This window comes from Manis javanica, chromosome 16 (assembly GCF_040802235.1).
Source record: "Manis javanica isolate MJ-LG chromosome 16, MJ_LKY, whole genome shotgun sequence".
Lineage (NCBI taxonomy): Eukaryota > Metazoa > Chordata > Mammalia > Pholidota > Manidae > Manis > Manis javanica.
Window position 1 is genome coordinate 6,215,745 of NC_133171.1, and position 14,573 is coordinate 6,230,317.

The following is a 14,573-nucleotide window of genomic DNA, read 5'->3' on the forward strand; positions in this document are numbered from 1 at the left end:
AAATGGAACAACAAAGCCCAGATGACAGCACATCTATTTACAACGTGGTTTACTGAATATTTTGAGCCCACTGTTGAGAGAAAAGTACTTCTTCCAAAATATTAGTGCTCATTGACAATATACCTGGTCACCCACGAGCTCTGATGGATAGTGAGCTTAATGTTGTTTTCATGCCTGCCAACACCACATCCATTCTGCAGCCCAATGGATCATGGAGTAATTTTGACTTTCAAATCTTGTTATTTAAGAAACATATTTCATAAAACTAGAGCTGCCATAGGTAGTGATTCCTCTGATGGGGGTAAATTGAAAACCTTCTGGAAAGGGTTCACCATTCTAGATGCCATTAAGAACATTCATGATTCATGGAAAGAGGTCAAAATATAATTAACAGGAATTTGGAAGTTGATTCCAGTCATCCTGGGGTTCAAGACTTCAGTGGAAGAAGTAACCGCAGGTGTGGTGGAAGCAGCAGAACTAGACTTAGAGGTGGAGCCCGAGGATGTGCCTGAGCTGTGCCGTCTCATCATCAACCAGAATGGATGAGGAGGACTTTCTGGTGGATGAGCAAAGAAAGTGCTTTCTTGAGATGGAATCTACTCCTGGTGAAGATGCTGTGAGGATTGTTGAAAGGACAATAAAGGATTGAGAATATTACATAAACTTAGTTGGTCAAGCAGTAGCAGGTTTTAAGAGGACTGACTCTGATTCTGAAAGAAGTCTTCCTGCGAGTAAAATACTATCAAACAGCATCGCACGCTACAGAGAAACGTTCATGAAAGGAAGAGTCGATGTGGTAGACTTCACGGTTGTCTTATTTAAAGAAGTTGCCCCGGCCACCCCAGCCCTCAGCAGCCACTATCCTGATTAGTCAGCAGCCATTAACATCAAAGTAAGACCCTCTGCCAGCAAAAAGGTTACAGTTCGTTGAAAGTTCAGATGATAGTTAGCTTTTTTAGCAATAAAGTATTTTTAATTAAGGTATGTACTTGGTTTTTTAGATATAATGCTGTCACACCCTTAATAGACTGCAGTATAGTGTAAACAACTTTTATATGCACTGGGAAACTAAAAAAATTCATTTGACTTGCTTCATTGTAATATTTTCTGTATCACAGCAATCTGGAACTGAACCTGCAATATCTTCAAGCTATGCCTGTATATGATTCCATTTATAATAATTCTAAAATAGGCAAATCTATGATGATTAAAGTCAGAAAGCAATCATCTCAGGGCAGGGTGGGGTTGGCCTGAATGGCTAGGAGGTTAAGGAAACTTTCTGGGGTGATGGAAATGTTCTACATCTTGTTCTGTAGGTGATCACATGGCTATTTACAAGTATCAAAAATCATTGAGCCAAGTGTTTTAAAACAAGTGATTTTATTGTATGTACATTATACTTAAATTTTAAATAAAACGTCTTCAGTGGCTCTTAAAAGGCAAAACTTTATGAACTCCAAAGCCCCACGTGGTCTATCCTGCCTATCCTCATCCTACACCAGCTTCTACCCACTGGCTCGTTCTGCTGTGGCACAGTGGCACTTCTTTGTCCCATCATGTACCCCAGGCTTACTCCCTCCACAGAACCTTTGCACCTGCTGTCCCTTTGCATGAATATTCTTCCCACCCCTCTGTCTAGCTAGGGCTTTGCTTGCCCTGCAGATCTCAGTTCAGTTGTCCCTTCCTCAGGAAAGTACCTCCCTAAGCCTCCTGATTATAACAGATCCCATTACATATGCTCATCCTACCATCATGTACCTCCCCTGTGTGTCAGTTGGCTTACTTACATGTATTTGTGTTTTTAAATCTGTGCAACCTACTCTCTAGTCTGTAAATTAGGACAAGAGCCACAGCTGGCTCACCTAGTTTGTTCCAGTGTTTGGCATCCAACCTGGTACATAGTAGATACTCAGTAATTATAGCATGAATGAGTGGTGAATCTGCTGATTTTGCTTACAGGAAATGGTGATTATTACTGTAGTGGGAATGATCTGACTAACTTCATGCATGTCCCCCCCTGGTGGAGTAGAAGAGAAAGCCAAAAATGGTGCCATTCTGCTGAGGTAAGAGTGACATTAGTCTGACCTCACAGGGCTCATCCTTATACATCAAAGTGGTATTTCATTAAGCAGAGGTAAAATAAATACATCTTTGTGTCACTGTGATTAATTGTGACTTTGAACAAGCGTATTTCTCCAAATTGCCTCTATCAATATGTGGGCATTCACTCTATGACTTTAAATTCTGTTACCTGTTCATCTTGCCGCTCTACGTGATTTGACTGGAAAGAATAACAGTAAACTGTAGTTGTAAATAAAATTCTCATTCTAAGGCAGAAGTTAGTAAATTCTCATCTGGCTAGAGAAATGCATGGCTCCCATGATTGTTGGTAATAGGATACGTGTAGTCTCAATACAGAGAATGTGAAGGCTTCTCTCTTCTTGTTATCCTTGCTGAGTCTGATTCCCACTGAGCTGTAATGTTGCAGCACGTTCAGTCAGCCATTCTAATAAGTCTACAGCTGATTTACAGCTAAGACTGAGCTGCCCAGAATACAAGATTTGAGCTAAGGTCATACTAAAGGACTCACTCTGTGAGCTTCCATCAAGTACCCTTCAGATGGGTGTCCAGGATGAATCTGGTATGAGATGCCAGGGAGGTGCCAAGACAAAGAGGCTCTTCTGGGTAATATGGAAACACCCAGCCTGACTGGAAGAGTTTGTCAAACTCTCATACAGTCTTGCCTGTACATACTTCCATAATGCTGCTTTAGAACATTTAAATATGTTTTCATATTTCCATTTCTGTAGGGAATTTGTAGGCTTGTTTTATAGATTTCCCTAAGCCTCTGGTTGCATTGGTGAATGGTCCAGCTGTGGGAATCTCTGTCACCATACTTGGGCTCTTTGATGCTGTGTATGCATCTGACAGGGTAAGTTGACTCCCAGAACCTTATGAAGTCATGCAAGTAAAACTGAGAAGTGAATTCTCCTTTATTGTTGCTAGCAGTAAATGGGTTACATATGGCTTATGATAGAATGGACTAAATTAAAGTTTTTCCCAAAGAATTAGTCTGACTTGACTCATTTTATTTTTTCTTCCTTATTAACTTGAATTTTCCTAAGCACCAGTATTATTGTGAACATTGTCCCAACTTTCCTGGTTCTATATTCTAGTTAAATTGCAGTTATTCAATTTTCGTGTTACTCTAAAATAGTCAAGAGACCTTGAAAGCTTCTTATTGGGGATGAAAAATAGCATCTTTGCAGGTTATGCAAGTGCATTACTTGACTTTTTTTCCCAAGTAAACAAATCCTGGAATTTAGATTTTTAGATAATAAACAATTTTCAGTATTATCAACTCCCCCTTCTTTGCAGATGAGGAAACTGAAGCTCAGAGAAGTTACTTGCTCAAAACACAATTCCACCTTGTGTTCACCATTGAATTGCAGTTTGACCCTTGAACACAGTTTGAACCGCACAGGTTCCCTTACATGCAGATTTTTTTTTCATTAAGGTATCATTGATATAGTCTTAAGCTCAGGTTTCACATGAGTAACATTGTGGTTACTACATTCTCCCCTATTATCAAGTCCCCACCACACACCCCATTACAGTCACTATCCATCAGTGTAGTAAGATGCTACAGAGTCACTACTTGTCTTCTCTGTGCTACACTGCCTTCCCTGTGCCCCCTCTATGCTATGTGTGCTAATCATAATACCCCTTAATAACATTATCCCTCCCTTACCACCCACCTTCCCCAAACCCTTTCCCTTTGGTAACCACTAGTCCATTCTTGGGTTCTGTGAGTCTGATGCTGTGTTTTTCCTTCAGTCTTTGCTTTCTTGTTACGCAGATTTTTTTAAATTAATGTACTGGAAAATTTTTTGGAGGTAACAAAATTGGAAAAAACATTTTCTTTCTTTAGCTTTATTGTAAGACTACATTATATGATACATATAACATAAAGTATGTGTTAATCAACTGTTTATGTTATTGATAAGGCTTCTGGTCAACAGTATAAGCTAACAGGAGTTAAGTTTTGGGGGAATCAAAAGTTACACATGGATTTTTGACTGCAGGGGTCGGTACCCCTAGCCCCCACATTGTTTTTATTTTTATTCTTACAACAGTAGTAATATATGTCATAGTGGAAAATAAAATTTTGAAAAATATGGAAAAATACAAAGAAAAAATTTTGGTTAAAAGTCATCTTTACCTTAACACTGAGATAACCAGTGCCAATGTTTGGGTTATTTAACTTATCTAATTTAACCAGTGCCTGACTCCTAGTCAGGCTATTTATACTTTTTGTCATTATAAACAAAGATGTGATAAGCATTTATCTTAGAACTTTTGCCGTACAACTAACAATCACCTCTAGGGTTATCAGATTCTTAGAGTGATTTTTGCTTACATGGTGGTAAAATTTGCTGATCTACAACCCTGTGGGAAACACTGGTCTCTACCACTGAAAAGACTCCTAGTTTTGTTTAGAAGTATTTTCCCCACTGGTCGACAGGACCATATGTCAGGGTCCTTAACCCTTTGGTTATCTTCTACTGGATTCCACTTGCTCAAGTTGGGCTTGTTGTCACATCTTAATCTTATTAATAATTCTCCCATAAAAATAGCAAATGAGGTTCTAGGTACTGGACTGCCTAACCTTTACAGGTGGAAATTTCTGCTCAAAGGCAGAAATCAGTAGTCTTTGGTCACCTCCCCCATGTTAGATGACCAGTTAATTGACCTCACCTGAACTTAAGGGTCTCTAATTCTTTAGTACCTAGAGGACAAATATATCATCTCATTTGAATCTTGTCCTGATTCTCCCACAGAGTTCAAAATAATTGTCATATACATCATCTTAAAGATTTCTGGGAATTCGATCTTATAATTCAAATTGCAATTGAAAATTGAAATACGAGTATGTGTGTATGTATGTTTGTGTGTATATATACATACATATACATGTATATATAATTTAAATCCTGAAGGATTTGGCCCAAAGTAAATGATTTGACAAATAGCAACCACTGCTAAGGGTTCACCCAACTGATTAAACCAAAGTTCAACTTAAAATCAGATTTAAAAAAAACAGAAGAGACTCTGGAGACGGATTTATCATTACTGGCTTCTTGAATAAATACCATACGGAATGTGGGTTAATATTTAACTCATACAACCAAATTATCTTTATTATGGGCAATAGTTAACATTGCCAATTAGCTTCTCTGTCAGCAAATGGGCTAATAAGTTGGATATTATAAAAATAATAAATATTTGAGTACACTATATACTAGGCACTGTGTTGATCCACATTATATGTATTCACTTAATGTGCTCAACAGCCCTGTGCGATAGGTACCTTCATCCTCTTTGTACAGATGAGGACACTGGCACAGAGAGGTTAAGGAAGTCCTAGAGTCACTAAGCTGTCTGATGCTGGAGCCCGAACCCTCCGCAAACCTACCTGCTCTATTCCTGAAAAAAGATGAATGCTTATTCATAATAACTCTTGTGCATAAGTTCAATGCTGCTTATTGTTGGCTACATACGTGTACCTGGTTTGTGTTTTTTCTCGGTTACCTGTTTAATTTCCTTAGGCTTTGACTTCTCAGTATATTTTCTTAAATAAGCTTTCTTTTAGGGGTAAAAAAAAAAAGGTATATAACATTTATAACTATTTTATATTTTTATTATTTTTATTTCTGTGCTGCATACATTATGTATTTACATCTTCTAACAATGTTCAATAAAAAATAACACCATCTCTGATTGTGGGAAATTAAGTCTAAATATTCTGTTTACAAATTGTCAATTATAAATTAATTCCCTTTCGTCAGGACTTTCATTCATCAAAAAACATATAAAATAGTAAATGTAGAAAAAAATATTACAAATTACTCTGTATTCTTGATAACCAATATTCGAGTGGATTCTAGTATTTGGGGCAAAATTAGATCGAGGAAACAGTTTTCAACTGACATAACAAAGACTAATCTCTCTAATGTATTTTTTTAAACATGTCTCTAAAGTCATACATCATCAACTTAATATAAAAATGGGCAGTGAAGAGAAATCAATAGCCCACAGAGAAGAGGGGAAAATGGCTCTGAAAAATATATAAGAAAGACATTGGTAAGAAAATGACTTGGAACCAGAATATGAAAAGGACTTCAACTCATAATAAAAAGGCAACCGATCTAACTTAAAAATAGTGGGCAAAATTTTGTAACAGTTATCTCACCAAAGAAGATATACAGATGTGTAATAAGTACATGACAAGATGGTCAACATCATTCATCATTAGGGAAATGTAAATTAAAACCACAACCAGACTCTAGTACACACCTACTAGAATGGTTAGAGTTAAAAAAGACTCGTGATAAGAAAGTTTAGTGAGAATGTTGAGCAACTGAGGCATGTACACTGCTGCTAGGAATTATAAATGGTATGCCTCTTGGGGAGACAGGTTGGCAGCCTCTTAGAAAATAAAACCACACATTTACCACACAACCCAGCAATGCTACTTTTAGGTCCTTGAGGAGAACTGAAGACATGTTCATGCAGAGACCTGTATACAAATTGCATATCAATCTTATTTATAACAGCTAAAATACTGGAAGTAACACCAATGGCTTCAACTGGTGAATGGATAGACAAATGATGACACATCCATACAACGGAATAATCAGAAAGAAGGAAAACGCTACTAATACATCAACAACATGCAATTCTCAGAAGCTTTACTCAAAGGACAAAAGAAAAAAGGCAACAGAATGTATGATTCCATTTATGTAACATTCTAGAACAGGCAAAACTATAGCGATAGAAAACATCAGTGGTTGCTTGGGGATGGGAGGAACAGATTGAGTCTGGAAGGGCAGGAAGGAATTTTTTTGGGGTGTGGAAATATTCTGTATCTTGACTGTGGTGGCTACATAACTATATACACTTACTAAGACTCATCAAGATACATACTTAAAGAGAGTGAATTTTGTGTGTATATACAATCCCAATCCTAATTTTTAAAAAAATATTCCTCAATTAAGTATTATGAGGATATGGACAAATTGTGTTTTTTTTTTTGATCATATACAAAAAAATAATTTCCTTTTTTTCCCTCCAAATAGGCAACATTTCATACACCTTTTAGTCTCCTAGGCCAGAGCCCAGAGGGATGCTCCTCTTACACTTTCCCAAGGATAATGGACCCAGCTAAGGTAACTTTTGGAAACATTAAAAGTAAATTTTATTAAATGATCTCTATTCCAGAGGCAATGCTATATCCTCCATTCTTTCCCTGGATAATATAAACCAAATGGAAGCAGTTATTTGATGCCCAACTCTGAGACTTTTTAGAGGAACCGAGCTGTGGGAAATGTCTGGTATGAGGGAAGGTTAGAAACTCTCCCGGCAAGTCCTACAGCGAGGATGCTGCTATTCCAGTGGGTTGCCCGGGCTGGCGGCATCGCAGGCAGTGCAAGGCCGTCCCCCACAGCTGTGGGCATTGGTCAGCAGAAGGACCAGGCCTGTGCCAGCTCAGGGCCCACTTATCTCTTTATGGATGAGCAGCATCTCCTGAAAGTGATGAGAGGATACCTTTGCTTCAGAGTCACGTGACATGCCAGCAGCTACGAGGCTTATGGGGTTTCCCACACCCAAAGCTACCCACAGGCACCGCACCCTTCCCATCAGCTGGCTCTACACCAATGCATTAAGGCTCTCAGAGTGGTCAAGTGGCTGCTCAGGTTGTCCCTGTGTTTATGGAAACCTAGTTGCCCCTGCTCTGTGCATGAGTCCAAAGTGATCATGACCAGACCAGGGAGCCGGGGGGAAGAAAAAGGCTTAGCAAACTGAGATCTGCAAGGGGGGGTTGGAATTGAGCCTGTTTTCATTGGCTGTAGGTTTTTGCTATAAGTGTACTTTTTACAAAAATCTCACTATTTTGTCATATACGCTGAATCATTATACAGATTTTAACTTTGAAGGACCAACTCTAAGGCTTAGAGCATTTGGCTCTGAAATAGTCTTTACTTTTCTGGAAGAGAAATTGCAAACATAGAGAAGGATATCCATTTAGTGACCACAATTTTGTTAGAAACTGAGTCTTTCATTTTCCTTCAGTTCAGCAGAACTAATCGAGTACCTGTGCAGGCAAGGAAAGCTGTCAGAGCTAGACTGCCAGGTAGAAGTGCCAGGAAGGGAATTCTAAAAGTCAGGCATTCCCTGTGACCATGAGTTTTATTTTTTTTTATAATTGTTTATAGAGTATAAAAATTATAGCTGCCATGGATCATCAGATCAGCATCCGCTTTGAGTGATTTCCTCCCCAGCTCCCTGTTCTTGCCTCTCCAACCCGAGCAACCTTGCAGGGCCAAGGGGGCCTCAGCATGTAGTTTGCAAACCATTGCCTGTTGAGATCATTGGTTCTCCCTTAGTGACAGATACTAGCAACCTCAAAAGACCACCAGTAAATGTCCCTATGTCTACTGAGAGCAGTTAATTCTGAAGTTAACTGAGCTTTATTTCATTAAGTTAATGTTTTAGTCTTGCTTTTATTTCAGGCAACAGAGATGCTTATTTTTGGAAAGAAGTTACCAGCAAGAGAAGCATGTGCTCAAGGACTTGTTAGTGAAGTCTTTCCTGATGGCACTTTCCAGAAAGAAGTTTGGACCAGGCTGAAAGCATATTCAGAGCTCCCCCCAAATGTTAGTATTCTTTTTTGTTTTTTTCATTTGTAGGAATAGAAATATTTTATCTGCCTTAGGAAGAAAAAGCAATTTAAAAAACAACATATATCTTGGTTAGCTTGAAGCAATCTAAATTTGAGGGTAAAAATAACCATAATAATATTAGAAATACTGATTTTTACAAAACTTATCAAATAGGCATTCCATTTCTATGATATGAAGTCAGGAACAATTCTTTCTGAAGATAACTTTGAGGAGGATGACAGGCATTGTTTGCCAAACACTTTTTTTGTAGAATCCAGATGAGAAACCATATAGGTTGGTTTTCAGGAGATTCTCAACCGTGTAGCACATTTGTTTTTATATATGATAGCTAGCGACGGACTGTTCTTGTGTTCTTGCTGCTCAAAATGTGGTTCTGGAGCCAGAAGCTTTAGTATCTGGGGCTTTTTAAGAATGTGTCCTGACAGGCCCTGTCCCACATCTACTGGGATGATTTATATACACATTAAAATTTGAGAAGCACTGTCTTTATTGTACATGTATCTCAAGGAGTCACGGAATTAAATGAACAGCAGGGAGACAAGAATCAGAATTACAGGACGACCGCACTCCTCTCAGAACACCTCTTAGCTTCGGTGTTGGTTTTGGTTTTGCAGGCGGTGAGAATTTCAAAACAGGTCATCAGAAATAAGGAGAAAGAAAAGCTACGTGCTGTTAATGCTGAAGAAAGCAGTGTCCTCCAGGGAAGGTGGCTGTCAGCCGAATGCAGGAATGCAGTCGTGAGCTGTTTATCCAGAAGAGCAAAACTGTGATGACTATTACAGTGCAGCTCAGCACGTCAAAGGAAAGGATGTGCAGTTCTTTCTGATTTCCAGTGCTTGAACTAAATAAGCCTCACTGTGCCTTTCTTCCGTGCTAAAAGATCTCTTCTGATGATTATATTTCACTGGAGCACTAATGAAAACAAATTATATAAAAAGCTTTAAGAATTCACATGTGCCTGAGAGGTGGGGGGGAGGGCCGGTTTTGCTGCAGCTGGAGCAAGAGAGAGAGATGAGCCGCACTACAGTTTGTAAGTAAACCAGACTGCGGTTTTTAAACTTTATTTCTCCCTTTGACTGATTGCAGTTTTTAGAGGTATTTTGCCCCAGGATTTCCTCTCCCCGGACTTACAATGGCAATTCCTTTTTTTGTTCCAAAGGGGGCTGTTGTGTCTGCCCCATCCCCTCTGCCACAGGGGATGTGACAAGGTCAGCTGGCTTCCAGAAGGCAACATATTCAGTCATGTTCAAACAGAAAAGATCATCTCCAAGTTTCTTAAAGAGAGCGTTCTGAAGAGAGTGTTCCGTCCAAAGCAAATGAGGTGGGAGGGTCTTCACTGCACTCTCCATCTGGGGCCACCTAGGGAGGAACAAACAAAGGGCACCTTCTCCCTCCTGGAGCACCACTGCCCCTTCCCACTTGCTGCTCTTCTTTAACTGATCCTTCAGCCTCCAGTGCTGAGCGTCTGGGCTGCAGGCAGCCCCCTCGGGAGGCAGAGAGCTGGGTCTCCAAAGAAAGCCTGCAGGTTGATGAGCAAGGCTGGTTCCTCCTGCCCTGTAGGTGCCTGGAAGTCTGGGGAAAGGAAATCTTGGGGCAAAATACCTCTAAACATTGAACTCAGCCAAAAGGGGAAATGAAGTTTAAAATCTGTTTATTGCTTACAAACTGCAGTCTGGGGCCTTCTCTCTTTCCTGCTCCAGCAGAAGCAAAACCGGCCCTCCCCCTCACCTCTCAGGTATAGATAAGCCCTCCAGTTACCCAGGTAATTATACATGGATATGAAGATGAACTTCTCTTCACCCCTGAGGAATGATGCAAATGCACTAAAGCCATACTTCTTTCCACCTCTGAATACCTATTGATATGCAGATATACTAAAGCCAGGTGAGATATTCTGAAAATATTACAATTTTACTCACAGTGCCCCAGTCCTGTGCCTATGCATCTAGGAACGTAGAAGCAGGAGTGGGGGTAGGAAGGAGTTGGTAAGGCCTGAGGTGGGAGAGAAGGAACCAGAGCCCTAGGTTAATGGATTGACCCACATCATGTTTGCTTCATGCATGTTTCTAGAATCAGGAGGCTGAAATATACAGGATTGTAATTCTCCCTAAATCCAATTTCAGTGGTCCCAGTGACAACAGGTATATAGGGGTGGGGAGAAACAAGAAGGACTCCTAAGTCACCAGCATCCAGAAATAAGGCCAAGGCCCCTTGTTGGTGCCATGCAGCCTTGGGCTGGTGCGTTCTGACCCTTGTAAGTGGGTGCAGTTTTAGACATCCTCTCTCCAGCCCTCCAGCAAGGCCATTTGTCCATTCAGTGAAGCAAACCTTGTTACTTTCCAAGCACCTGCTTTTTAAAAGTGGCTCTTTAAAAAAAAACAAAAACATTACCAAGGTGTGATTGATACACAGAAAGCTGTACATATTTCATGTGTACAGCCTGATGAATTGTAAATCTACATCCGTGACCATCACCACAGTCTATGCCATAATGTATCCATCACTCTAAGTTTCCTCTCCACTCTCCTTTTTATTACTGCTGTGAGGAAATGTTACCTGATATTTAGCTGAATAATCAAAAACTGTCTAATGTAATGTTCACATCCAAATAAACTCTATGTCATTAAGTGGATTAAGAAAATTACAAGCATCAGATATCTTGAACTTAGCCTTGAAAGTTAAAATGAGACTTGATGTCAATAGCAGGGGCCTCTGAGGAAGCTATTGCTTTTGAGATTGTTAAGTACTTAATAACCATTAGCCTTCACTTAAAAAGACAAGATTTAGCAAACACGTACATATCCTGGTACTAAGTATTTTAAATGGAATCTATACTTATTTTGTATGTTTTCATTTTTTAAAATGTGTTTATAACTCTCTTTGGTTAGGACAGAAATTTCTAGGTAATATTGAAAGGTTTGGGTTTTCTTACTGTGTCCACCTCAAGACATGGATGTTTATCATAGGAAATGGTATTTGTTAGATTGCTTGTGGTAGAAAATTATGATGTTCGGGTCAAGCTGTAATCTGTTTGCCACAGAGGTTTGGTCTAATTCCCCAATCATGTAATGACTTTCCTGCTGATTATCACCTTGCTGATCTCTAATGTGTTAGCTTAAATACCAAAAGACTATATTGACCATTTGTAAGTCTGGGGAAAGGAAATCCTGGGGCAAAATACCCCTAAAAACCAAAATCAGTTAAATGGAGAAATAAAGTTTAAAACCCATTTATTGCTCACAAACTGCAGTCCCAGGCCGTCTTTCTTCTCTGCTCAAACAGCCACAACACCCCCCTTCCCTCTCACCTCTCAGGTACAGATAAGCCCTCTGGTTGCCCAGGTAATCTCCCATTGATACAGAGATGAACTTCTCCACCCCTGAGGAAAGATGCAAATGCACTAAAGCCATACTTCTTTCCACCTCTGAACACCTACTGATATGCAGATATACTAAAGCCAGGTGAGATATTCCGGAAATGTTTCAATTTTACCCACAATCCACCCTTCCAGAAATCTCGCCTTACAATTGACTCGATCCCCCTCTTCCAACCAATCTAGTAACATTCAATAGCAACAGCAATAAAATCTTGATAATCCTCAAAAGCCAGGATTCAGCCTATGCAGATAAAGTAAATGTACTTTACATCATAATCTCTAAGCACAAAATACAATTCTACACTTGTTTACTCATTCTTAACAATCATGCTAGATTGCTCACAAAACTTTTACCAAACATTAGAACAGTCAAGCCTCTCTTTAAACATTATTTTCTTGACAATAGCAACACAATCATAATTCTCAAGCCAGAGGATTCAGCTAGGTTCAAAGGTCATCCATTCCAGCCATCACATGGCAGCTGCAGCCAGGGGGCGCATCCAGGACACAAAGACCATAGAAGCAAATAACCGTGATTGTCAGGGGAATTTGATGTTATTACAGGAATACACAGAAGGCCAGCTTCTAGGCCTTTACCCCAAGGTGCCATAAGAGCCAGCCATTGCTCATACATGTGTTGAAATGTCCAGGGCCACGTCCATTTCACTCTTAATTGCTATACCCATCCTTGCAACACATGTCCAATAAAGTGGGTACCTCAATCGCTCTCAGTAACCAGCTACCGACCATAGGCTGCAGAGAGATGCTCTAGGCCCCTCTTGGTGGTTTGCTTATCTGCACAACATGCAGGGCACTCCTTCCAGGCTCAGCTGACTTCTTCAAAGGTGAAAGGCAAGCCACACCGATAGGCCCACATTGTCTTCTGAGGTGTCTGTGCCACACCACTCCATGGCCTTTGGGTCCAGTCTCGCACCCACCCCACAGTGAGATAGGAGGTTATTACCTTGGTTGGAGCTGTTCCGGCGATGGGCTCTGTAGCCAGCAAGGCGTAGTACACAGCAGCCAGTTGCTTCAAGGTGACCCAGACCTCTGCTCCTTTCCATGGTTGTTCCGGCCGGCAGCAAGAGCAGCAGCAGTGGCAGAATCAGTAGCTTTGTTGTGCCCAAAGTCGCGAATCCCAGAAGACCACCAAGGAGCCAACGCCGATGCAAAAGCAAAGAGCCTTTATTCGAGCTAGCTCGAGCTCAATCTCTCATCTACACCAACACAGTGGCAAGATGCCAGAGAAAGAGCGCGTTTCAATACCACAAAAGTTTTATGGGGTTCTAGGGCAGTTGGTGGGGTGATGGTCGTGGCTCTGGCTGATTGGCTGGATCTAGGGGTAGTTGGTGGGGTGATAGGTCGTGGCTCTGGTCAATTGGCAGGGTCTAAGGGTGGTGGGTGAGCTCTTTGCTGACTGGAGAGGAGAGAGACCAAGCTCCAATTGGGAGAAGTAGGATCCAGGTCCCAATTGGCTGAGGTAGGATCCAGGTCCCAATTGGCTGAAATAGAATTTGGGAGCTTGCCCTTGCAGCTTTAGGCTCGGGCCACGGGCTGGGGTTGGCATGGCCAGAAGCGGTGGTGGCGCCTCCACAACCACACGTGTAGACACATGCCCATTGGTACGAGTGCCGCTTCTCCCCATCATTTCTAGGGGCGGCCCTCCCAAAGGTTGCACCCATTATGACAGCTTTTGGTTTCAGAGGAACCCTGCCGACTACGCCAATTGTTAAGTCCAGGGAAAGGAAATCCCGGGGCAAAATACCCCTAAAAACCAAAATCAGTCAAACGGAGAAATAAAGTTTAAAACCCGTTTATTGCTCACAAACTGCAATCCCAGGCTGTCTTTCTTCTCTACTCAAGCAGCCACAACATCCCCCTTCCCTCTCACCTCTCAGGTACAGATAAGCCCTCTGTTGCCCAGGTAATCACCCACTTATACTGAGATGAGTCCGCATATGACATGTATGACAAGTCATTGCAGTGACAAGGAGCTGCAGGCAACTTAAGTTTGCATTCCTAGAGAGACCTGGATGTTACATGTGATATATCCCTGTGATGGAGTACCTTGCAGCATCAAAGTCATTAACTAGATGTATATATTTTATTCAACTTGAAACAAAAACAGAATGAGGTTTATAGTATAATGCAACTGATAAGTCTAAAAACATTGCATGTACATATATTCTTCACACTATTTTTTTAAATTTTAAGGTTATTGATATACTCATAAAGGTTTCAAATGAAAACACAATGTGGTTACTACATTCACTCATATCAAGTCCCCACCCATACCCCAAGGCAGTCACTGTCCAGTAGGGTAGTAAGATGCCACAGATTCACTATGTGCCTTCTGTGCTAAACTATTTTCCCCGTGACCCCCCCCACACCATGTGCACTAAACATAATACCCCTCGATCCCCCTTCTCCCTCCCTCCCCACCACCCCTCCCC

The 14,573-nt window shown here is 40.8% G+C and overlaps 1 pseudogene; it reads left to right on the forward strand.

Moving 5' to 3' along the window:
- The first annotated feature begins 365 nt into the window (after positions 1 to 365).
- On the forward strand, positions 366 to 10,114 carry LOC140846871 (enoyl-CoA delta isomerase 2-like; annotated as a pseudogene).
- Positions 10,115 to 14,573: the final 4,459 nt, after the last annotated feature.